Here is an 11,997-nt window from a genome sequence, read left to right as displayed (position 1 = left end):
TGTCTTTATAGTCAAATGAGTTATCTATAATTTGTGTTTTTCATAACCTTCATACCTATATAATTACTGCAACCACAACAGAGAATAGACAGACTTGTGGAATTTCTTTAGAATCATTTCAAAAGGTTATGTGCAAGGTCTGTAATACCAGAAGTTGTGTTTATGTTCATTAAAGAGGGGGGGGGAGCAGGGACATGGAAAAGATTCCAACGCCAAAAGGAGAATGCACAATTACAAAACTATTTCACTCTAAAGCGGGAGGAATCACAACAGCAGCACTGGTGATGTCATGCTAGAAGGCTCTGCAAGAGTGACTCCACTGCACCCAAGTCAAACTGGCTATGTTTAATATCTGCCTCCAGCATGCCCAGAATAACAACAAAGACAAACAGGGCTCCCAGTTATGGACTAGAACCACAGGCAGAAACAGAAGGAGCTGTTGCATTATCTCCACCTGAAAGGCTTTAGATCTAAAATATCTTCACACTAAACCAAAACCAACATAACTGTAAAGAGCCAAAAGTCAAGGCTTTAACTTAGTTACCACCACAAACCTCTTTAACGCTGTACACAAGTTTTGAGCTGTCGAAGACCAATCAGTGCCATTACTGTCCATTACAAAATGTGACCAGTGTAAGTGAATTGTAGCTTTACTTTGGACCTATTACATTCGGGAGTATAGGTTTAAATCCTGAGACATGTTCTTTAGTCTTTAAAAGAAACCTCGAGTAATACCAGCAGAAACCAATCTTGTGTTTACGGTACAGTAGCTGTTTCTGCTCCAGTTAAAGTGTGCATAATTCTCCATTAATCTAGTAAATCTCAAAGCCAGAGTATTCATGCCTGAAACTGGATTATTTGTTACAAAATAGCTATTTTGCTTGTTATTTCCCCACAACAGTAAGCAGGTCAGCAGTAAAACATTTCAAAGCAAAGGGAGCGCTGAGGTCCACGGTCTTTCATCCTCACTAACCATGTTTATTTTCCACAATTGTTATTCAAACAAAAGATTTTAGTTCTGATGTAGGTGCCGTGGTGGAATTTGGAACCAGGCTGAACAGTCTAGATCACTGCTGTCTCCATTTTCCTTTCATTGGAGCCCATTGAAACTCTGCCCAGTGACCTCTTGTTGTTGACATGCCATGTTCCTGCTGGTGACCTACACTTTTAGTGTTACTGCACCTGACACCTGACACACATAACAGTTGTCTCACTGGTGAAAGGGAGAAAACTTAAAGGAAAGGGACAAAGAAAGACAATGAAAGGGAGCAAAGAGTGTGAAAACAACGTCAAGAGAACAAAAAGCCAACGGGGGTGGAGGGGTGCATGAGAGAATGGGAAAGAGGGAGAAATTGTTCCTGATTTAGATCTGAGAGGCTTTGGTCCTTCAGATGTCTCCATCAGCTAACCACAAGCCCAGGCTGAGCATGTGAGGCATGCTGCTTATGCTGGCACAGCTACCCCCTAATGCTAATAACTGCAATGTGTTAGCTACAATAAAACACTCCGCGCAGACCCGCAGACCCCCCCCCCCCACACACACACACACACACACACACACACACACACACACACACACACACACACACACACACACACACACACACACACACACACACACACACACACACACACACACACACACACACACACACACACACACACACACACACACACACACACACACACACACACACACACACACACACACACACACACCTTACTTGAGTTCACTATGACACCTGTGGGGTTATTCCCAAACACTTTAACCTGTTAATTGCACATTACATTCCTACATGAGATAAAATTAGTTATTAATAATGGTAAGGAAAATGAGCATCTTATAGAGTTATTTCCTCTAAAAATCTTCTTTTTCTATTGGGTTGCTGAAAACTAGGGACCAGGACCTGAATTTTAACATAAACTGCCATTCATCTGTCGAAAACTGAACCACCCTGTTCTGAGCTCTGCCCATTATTTCAAACATAATATTAAGCACATTATACAAGATATGAGCACCCCTTTAACAATGTTAATACCAGCCTCCAAGAACAGTGCAAGCAGTGGCTCAGGCTACTCTGACAACTTAATTACACATGTGAGGTGCAGCAGGGAGGCATGAACTATAAAGGCCTAAGTGTTCTTGGAGAGTATCAATGTTCGGAAACCAACAAGATAGAATAAATCTTACAGAGAGAAATGGGAGAGGACTTTCCGTCAATGTTGAGAAATACCAAAGCCATATTGCAGTAGGTTTGAGCATGCAAGCGGAATGCAGCAGGCCTTATGTTTGCATAGCTTTTATACACCAGGTTCCAAAGCAACTGAGGTACTGTCAACATTCATCAGCTTACTTGAGAGATAGAAAACTGTCAACCTTACTTTGGATCAGTTGCATCCCATTTGTCTCAGGGCTCACATTGTCTTCATCAGTGTAATGAAAGAAGACGCTTTCATTTCTTAACTTGGATAACAAACCAATGAAACAAGAGCCCTGCCCCTGGTCAATAGCCAGAGTGAAGAACATGAACATTTCAAATTTTGACATTGAATACCTGCTTTATACTCATGTGTGGGTATAATGTCTGTAATGTTACTACAGTTTCATGTTTGAACACAGGTGTGTGACAGAACAGCTTGCAAAACTGTATTTGGTTTGAGCAAGTAGCAAAAGATTAACCCTTTGTTGCTGCCCAGGCTGGATGGGTTGTTTTGAGGTGCTCTTTGAGTTTCAGATCTGTCCCCCATAAAAATGATGTTAGAAATCCCAGCATACAAAGCCGAAAGAGCAGATTTGAATCTTTAAAGGGAATGTGTTAAATCTCTGAAAGACATGCTACTAAACCCTGAAGTCAAACTTTTGTAGCACTAGGGTTTTCAATTTTTCAAATAATAGTTTAGCTTTATAAAATGTGAATATGACTTTACCTCAAGGATATTTCTGTGATGCTGTATCTTAACCAATCAGCATCCCAATATATATGTTCTTTCTTCTGTTGGCAACTGGAAATTATAACTGTAAAAACATTTTTTATGAAAGATTGGGAGCATACACAGAACTTGATTAAAGCATGTGAATTCTTATCATGTTGGTCATTTTAAACAAGCAATATGGCCAATGTCAAGCAAGGGTGATATACTCCTTCAAGATCTGTATGTTTATTATCTTTTCAGTTAACCATAGGCCTTCTCCTTCCAATCCCCTTTTCTTCCTGTTCCCACCATGGAGAGTGACATGTTGTGCAATTATTCATATTACATTCTTCTTCTCTTACCCACACATTGCAGGCGCCCTGGCCGACCAAGATAAAAGCAAACACTATTCATTCCGGCACACTCTGGGGCAAGTGGAATATAACTCATATACCAAAACACAAAGTAGAGCAAGGGAGCTACTTCTGTCAGACCTGTATTCCATATAAAATGTGTTATGGTGAGTCTGAATCTATAGATGGAATTGAATTTAGTATTGAAGAAAGAAATCAAAGACTGGCACATCAAATAGCTCTCCATGCATGATTTTCTTGGTTAAAATGTCCAGCCTTAAATGGCATCATCATTTCTATAATAAGAGTGAAATTATTTATAGGTCAAAGGGGTGAGGGTCTGCTAAATGGAGCCCACACTCACCATGAGACTTAAAACACAGACCACCCACAGTTTGGGTAACATCAAATCACACAAGCCTACCTTTCTTACACATAAAGGAACTCAGTTTCTGTTTCACTCCTTTTTGGCATTTTCTGCCTCACCCAAAATAAAACATAGAAAGAATAGAAATAAAATAAAACCAAACCTGGTTGTGCAACACCCTAAAAAATAAATTAAATGAAATAAATTAAATGGAACCCTACACAAGGATCTTATATAGTGGTAAAGATGTTCCCTAATTTAATTATCTTCTTATATTGTCTATTTAGATTTAAGACTCAAAGCATGTGGTGTTCCTAATTGTGACACTATCTTCCCATTTCTTCTGTCTGAAAAAAGCACTAATAATTCCAACATTAGCTCTAATTGCTAGGTAATCGTTTCCCAGACAGGAATATCACCAGGAGCATCCAGCTAGTAACAAGCTCCATTGAGGGATTGCTGTAGTCCGGATGGCCTGAGAGCAGGGATTAAATTGTGGAGTGGCAGCATCCTGCCCAGAGTGTATTGATCACCACTTCACTCACTGGATGCAGGAAGCCATTGGGTTTAATTCCAGCCCCCTCCCCCCGAAAGCTTTCCTGTGTCTAAGGAGCTGAAGTTCATCCCACCAGGAACCCAAAACTCCATCAAACCTCAAAGACAAAGCAGTGTAACACGGTGGGTTGTGTAGCGCTGGCTGACTCATAGGCAATGGTGGCTGGGTACAGGGCCTTCTGCTGGAATGACACACTAGTGCATTTCCTTCTGCAGATGCTTTAAATCAGTTTGGAATGCTAAACAGAGACCAGTGCAATGGGTCACTCAGTGTTGAGAACTTGAATAAGGTGACAGTGGGCATCCTCATGACTAGTCAGTCTTATGCCCACTGTCATCATATCCAGTCTCACCTGAAATATATCCTAATCTTGCCAATATAAGACAAAAATTTGATGTTAGAGTTGCCATTTTATAAAACGTATGCAAACACCATCAGCATAGCACTACAATACATGAGGCAATTTTTAGAGGGGAAATTTGAAGACGGGTCATAAAATAAACAATGGACGTGGGCTTTAAGGATAAGTTTACATGAAGTCTGAAAACCATAAAAAAAAATTGGAGATTTCACTTTCATAGCCATGGAAATGCTACCACTGCAAAATGACCTAGACACATAGATTCTTTCATAAACACTCCCAAACACATACACTCTGATGTTCAATCTACTTCTGTTTTCCTATAGTTCTCTTTGTCTCTCATCAAAACACTTGATTCCAACCTGCCTGAGGAATCCACACTGTGCCAACATTACTCCATCTTTTTATATTTAAAGTCAGAAATGGGTTTTGTTACTGCTACAGGGGGTTAAATTCAAGGAAATCAGATTCTCCAAAGCTCCATGTCTGCACCCTGTGTCTCCTCAGTCCTGAAGAGAAGGCCCCGCTGAGCTGATGATCAGACAGATTTATGGTACAATCTCTGTAAGCCATTTGCTCTCTGCGAGCCGGAGAATCAAAGGCAAGATTTCCGGATGGCATTGGGACAGAGATTATCCAGTTTGTGCTATCTGATTGCAAACTTCCACAGGCGGTTTTCTTTTACTTGTTTAACTGTTTCCTTTGTGTTTTCTGACTTGTGAGGGATGAGTAGAACAGGCACAAACAGACTGGGTCTTACTCTGTCAGGAGACTGTATACTATGGAGACTGATTTGCATGTTTTTTACTAGATGACACAATGTAATTTTAAATAAAGTATAACAACAATAGAACATGGGGCGCCTCACAGCGAGAAGGTTCCAGGTTCGCATCCAGGCTGGGGCCTTTCTGTGTGGAGCTGCATGTTCTCCCCGTGTCTGCGTGGGTTTCCTCCGAGTACTCCAGTTTCTTCCCACAGTCCAAAGACATGCAGGTGTTAGGTTCATTGATGACTCTGAAATTGCCCAGCCCCCCGCGACCCCGACAGGGATGAGCGGTTGAAGATGAATGAATGAATGAACAATAGAACATTACTACAGAAGCTGGTGGTGAACGGTCCATACATGACGGGTTTCCTATTTAGTGGGTTGTGGATTCAACCCCTGGGTGGCAAAACCACATGTTAAAGCAGTAGCATCCACAGTATAATTTCATGGCAAGGTCACAATGTTTCAAAACCAGTGTGTAATTGATTGGTTGATATTAAAAAGTCACGCATCACATCTGTAAATTTCTATCTTACTTTCTGTCTAAGCCAAAGTAGTAATCCTTTGTCCTATAGGTGGTAGATTTAGAAACAGAATAACTTGGGGTTTTTAAGGACTCTAAAATAAGGGGTTTCCCTAATTCACATGTATTACCCATTATTTAGGAGCAATGAGGTCTGATGGTGTAAAGCCCAAAAATAGTTTGGAAGGAATCTAACAGAAGAAAGAGCCTAGTTGGACCATATGCCAAACCAACAAGTCTCAGAGGCACCTCCCCAAATCATCTTGAGGCAATGCATCAATCAGAACCTCCACATCAGTGGCAAATGCACTCAACAGCCATAAAACTCCCAGATCAAGCAGCGACCTGAGCCAAAACCAGAAAGGCTCTCCTCAGTAAACCCAAGCCCTTATCTTTGTCTCATAAAAAGTAAAGAGTGCCTGAGAGTGTTATGATCCACTGTTACTGCTGTCCAGCCAGTTCCCTGACTTTGCTGATCACACCTCATCTTTAACATCTGCAGCAGTTTACCAAGATGTCAAGAAAAAAAATTGTGCCTGTGATTTTGCAACATCACATCAATGTTAGCTGTTAGGTCTTTCATTAAGGCCTGAGTTCAATCTTGCCAATTTCTGTTACTGCTACAACTAACGACAAATACAAGAACAAAACTCCTAAAAACGGCCGCACAATAAATTCTATCTCAGGCTTTATCCATCTCCTCATTATAGGGGGAGGCTTGTATAATGCCTTAAATCAAATGCTCATGCTCAGTATTACATCACAAACCAGCTCCTATCTACCACATCTGAGTTGAAAACCTTAAAATGACAACCACCTAGTGGAAATACTCACTTATAGAAAATCTGTCCTGGACGTGAATAGTTTGGTGGGAAGCTGGTAAACTGAATCTTGCCGCTAACTCCTTCCATGAGATTTCCATGGGCAAAAGAAGATACTAGATGGAGACCTTATGAGTTCTATTAATAACTTTAGGTTCCACAGGGGCTCTGAATATAGAGTGACAGATTTTAAAACTATTATTTTATCCTGTGCAGCTCTTGACTTTTTCAGATTGCTTTTCAATTTAGAACGGGCTCAGATCAAACAGTTCATTCATATCAAGTAACTCAGGAGGGGGCCATATTGAGAGTGTCTTTCAACAAGAATAAAGAAGTTAAAGTTGACTACTACAAAACCCTTTCATCCCCATGACCAATCTCCTGTTACACATATTAAGCTCTTGGGCAAAGACCAGGACTTAGTCTAATTTCACATAAAGATGTCCGCACTAATTATTCAACTTATACATGAACTACAGTGATTTACATTTTTGGAATTAGAAACTGAAGAGAAAAAATATATGGACAGAAGAATTCATCTACATGTACAATAAATCTGAAAACTAAACAAAAGTAATTTTAAGACAGAGTTACGTTTTAAAGAAAGCATGTCCAGGGTCTACTCTACAAATAATGCAGGCAGCCTTAACACACTCAAGGAAGATTTGAAAGCTTGCTTCAGAGCACCATATGTCTTTAGGACACAATAAAGCACAAGTAAAATGTAAGCATTTTGTTTGTAAATGGCCTTGAGTTTGTAAAATGAATGTCAAAAACAAGTTGACAACATTTTTTCTATTACTTTACTTTGTTCACTACAAGTCCTCATTCAAGCTCATTTTAAGCAATTACACTGTCAGCAGGAGCTGTAATCTCCAACTGCTGCTAAACGCCTAAATTTCCACATTTGCTGGAAACTATAATTGTGTGCTGCTCTTGGTGCTGTGCAGATGGGTCCTATTGAGCAATATGAATATCCCTAATATTACCCAGTTCCTCCCGAGGGGAAACACGAACGTAAAAAAAAGTTCCAAATAATTCCAGTCAAATTACACAACCCTTAATGAACTTCAAAAGACGTACGGATGTTTTTACAGGCTAGCACTCAGGCCTTAGCAGTAATTATGAAAACAAACCCTATTAATGATATCATTTATCATTTCCACACTTTGGCCACATGAGGCCCACCACAAAGTTCCTGTCTCTACTGGACAAAAGAAACACTAGTAATCTACTATATTTAAAATGTAAGATTTTCCATACACAGATCCATTTTTTCAGCTCATTTTAAAATCCTGTGGGCCATCACCTAAATTACTTGAGGGCTTCAGGGAGAATTGCCATGTCCCAGGTTTTGCATGCACCTATGCCAAACTCCCTGCATCCTGTGCTGGAAACTGATTAAAACTAAACCTGGGCCTGACATGCATATGAACAGGATATCTAACCTCCAGAGAAATATAATCTTATTTCTGTGAGACTAATGTGACAAAGGCCTACAAACCTTTTCCTTCAATCAAGGAAATTCTATCTGGTCTGACCAAAGAAGGAAACTGCCACCAAAGAGATGACATGGCAAATATTGCAGTCTTACAATGTCGAAAATGTAATAAAGATGAAAAAAGGTAAGGCAAGTCACCAAACTACACAAATCTATAGCATATAAGTAAAGTGGCTACATTTTCTTGGCTTAAGCACACAGTAGTCAGCCTCCTGCCTCCCACTCACACACACATGAGAGAAGTGTAGCAGCTCATTTAAATTCCACATGCTAGAAGGACTTCTGCTGTAAATCTGGCTTTGCTCCAAATTATGTCTCATGGGTGCACATACCACTGAATAATTTGTCCAAACGTCATCTGCAATTCCCCCAAAATCTTTTCTTGACTGGAAGCCTTTTACAAAACATCTGTAACAAATAGTTGTTTTGAGACTACATGCATTACACTAGTAACGGTGCTGGTACATGACCCTAAGCTGTGTATGAAGCATAAAAAACAAGTTTAAATTTCCATCAATTTGAAACCTGATCACATGAGCAGTAGCCACCTGCATAGTATGATATTTACCATTAGTTCTGGGCAGCTCAAGTTCATGTGTTACAAATCTTTTTGCCGCAGTCTATATAATTAGCTGTAATTGACTTCCCTTGAAATGTGTTTCTTCTGGGACATCTGGCTTTGAAATCTTCCCATAAAGGCCCAGCGCGGAGCTACACTTTCAGTTTTGAAAACTGCATGGGTGGCAGCGGTAGGACCAGGTTCTTCTGCAGTAACAAATCTAAGAAATATGGCTTTCATACCACACTTAAACAATGAAAATACTTTAAAATAAATACAATAATATAAATATTTCTCTAGGGATTTCTCTAGGGACAACTTCTCACTCTTGTTGCTTGAAGGTGCCCTGGAGAGTTTTCTTGTCAACTAAAAAGTTTACATGTGTGTCGCTCACCAAAACACATTGGGCCTCATTTATCAATCTTGCGTGAAGACGGTTGCAGATCTGAGCGCAGAATTGGTGGTAGGAAAGGACCCACGTGTGATTTATGAACATTCGTATCCGACCAATCTCAGCGTACGAATAAGCGGGCCTTGATAAATGCGGCGGCTGAATTCGATCGTCATTAACATGTTACGCCCTTAAATATTCCTGTTTCGGAGGCCTCGCCCACTGAGGTCAAACATAGAGAGGAGAAACGCTGGTTAGAAAAGAAACTTTTCCGACACAGAGATGGGCATCCTGACATCCGAGATGGAGCAAAATAAAGATGTGATTTTTGGCAGTCTTAAGAGTGGAATAAAAGGGGCCCATAAAAACCCTGTATTGAAAAGAATAACGGAGGCAGTGAACGGAGGCAGTGAACGGAGGCAGTGAACGGAAGCAGCGCTCCACTGTGACCCGTGTGCGCCTGTGCGTGTGTGCGCACTGCTGAACCTGCTCTGTAGCAGGGTTTGCCAGCGGGGTTATTAGGTATTCTGTTAGAGGATAACCTTTGTCACCTAGAAGAACCATACCAAGATGCTAATCATCTGATATCTTGTTTGATTTAATGCAATTTATCGAGGGTAGCCACTTACCGAGGAGATGACTTTGGCTCTGCAGTGCGCATTCCTGCAGCCACGCGCCAACACATTCATTCACTCGTTCATATTCAACCGCTTGTCCCTGTCGGGTCGCGGGGGGCTGGAGCCGAGCTGTTTTGAAATATAAAAGAATCGTGTGTGTGTCCCCGGCCACCTGGCCACCACGTTTAAAAGCGACAGCTTGGCATCACAAACCACCTGTACATTCATTGAGTGGTAGTTTTTGCGATTGATGAATGCGTAATCATTCATGGATGGTGCCTTCAGACCCACATGAGTACAATCAATTGCTCCAACCACAATTTTTATTTTTTTTATTGGTTTTAAGAATCCGTGTTGATCTGTTCTTAATATGATACTGCTTATGCTTAATGACAGCTGAGGTTTGTTCATTATTTTCAGCCAGATTTTGCTGTGCTGCACCGCAAATACACAGGCTCAAATTTGCGTACACGATCTCAGACCAGACGTGAGATTTGATCGTAGCTCCCGCTCACGTCCAAATTGATAAATGCCGGAGTTTGCCAGGAAATGGTCGTACGCATGTTTTTCTGCCGTATGTTCGTTTGATAAATGAGGGCCAATGTGTGCATTCTTAAGGTTTTATAAATATGCTAAATGCATTGTCTTCCCTATAAAAAAAAATTGCAAAACTGATTTGTCATGAAAGTTTTGAAACTGCATCATTCACTTCACATCCATGTTTAGTAGCTTGCGGTCATCTTCTTCCCTTTGTTGACGCATTGCTGCACGAGACGAACAAAACGAGGGCCCAGTGATAGAAAAAACAAAAGAGCTAGCACTACAACAGGAAACAAACCCCACGGGCGACCTTTAAGCCGCCTAATTTCACAGAGATGTGAAAACAATATCCAGTTGTTTATGAATGTAATACTAAATCTTTGTGATGAAGCATGATTTGCTGATTTACTGCTTAGAGCCTAAATGAAACAGAGACCAATGACATGCTAAAGATGGAGATGGCCCAGTGGTAAAACGTTAAATTCAGTAAAGTCCCATCTCAGTTTTGAGATCCCTGAATATTTCTGGTCAGTGGTCAATGAAGCTGTCCATCTTTTTAAGAGACAGATGTGTTGAGTGAGAGCGTACTGTGCTTTCCTGAAAATCATATTGGCAGAGTAGCCACCGACCATTTTTAAATGACAAAAAGATGGGGGAGACAATAGCTAATATATGTTGTATGCTGGAAACCATCTGTTTAAAATATAAAGGCAGATGAATCTCTTGATAAATTGAAAGAGCATTTGCAAATTCTGGTAGTGTGGATGACAACACACATTTAACCCCAAATTCGGAAATGTGCTCCTTATTGTAGATGTAGACTATCATTACAGCACTTGTTAATGTGCTTTATTCCTCAGAAGCTTTTTAAAAAAGTAGATTATGATCCGGATCACTATTCTAAAAGACCCAAGTTCATAAATCCACCTCAGGGAGGCAGTAATCAACTTGTTTCTGGTTTCTTTTTTTGTCTATGCATTTCTCATCAGAGTAATTAAGCAAAGATAAGAAAGACAACGGCTACTTAGCTTTATCTATTAACAAATTTTAAGCACTGCCCTTAACATGACTGAGCTCTGTCTTTAGCAAGTGTGGCTGCAGTAAAAAGGTTTATAACAAACTCTCCCAAAATACAGTAGACTCATGTTCTCACTTTGATGCTTGTGTGGGGGGTAATTGTCTGTCATCAAACAATTGCCCCCTGGGATTATTAAAGTATTTCTGATTCTGATCCTGATCATGCTAGTTCATTACAGATACAAACCTTAGAATTAGAGTTACCAAGCCAGACACAATTGTGTTATATTGGGCTAAATGAGCACATATTTGCCTTTGGGGGAGCTCGCTGTCCAAAACGGCACAGCCACCTGCCTGTCACCATACAGTTCCTTTCTGCTCCACACAGCATGATCAGAAGCGTTGTGGAGACCATCACTCAATCATCTCACAGAACACATACATGTCCATGTTATTATCGACCTAAACCTGTGTTTCTCCCTCCGTAGGCCTATACATAATATGAACATATTAACTGTATCTACATTGACTGATCAGCTCAGTCTGCGTGTGTCACCTGCTGCTGACTGCCTCACTCGCTGCGCTGGTGGGAGAAATAAAGCCAATGAATCAGTTAAACAGTTTCTTCAGTTTCTTCCCATTGAGCCGACATGAAAACTGTTTTGGTTTAGTAAATGTCTGTCAGTCAGCTGGTGAAGGCAGGTTATCCAGC

General features: G+C 40.6%; 1 protein-coding gene across 3 annotated transcripts in view; it reads right to left on the bottom strand.

Moving 5' to 3' along the window:
* Positions 1-11,997, bottom strand: part of vps13b (vacuolar protein sorting 13 homolog B) — a 387,717-nt gene that overhangs the window by 370,601 nt on the left and 5,119 nt on the right. The gene's annotated exons all lie outside the window — the stretch shown is intronic.

The sequence above is a fragment of the Echiichthys vipera genome (genome assembly GCF_963691815.1).
Source record: "Echiichthys vipera genome assembly, chromosome: 8".
Lineage (NCBI taxonomy): Eukaryota > Metazoa > Chordata > Actinopteri > Perciformes > Trachinidae > Echiichthys > Echiichthys vipera.
Note: the sequence above shows the minus strand (reverse complement) of the source record. Positions and strands in the feature narration are given on the sequence as shown.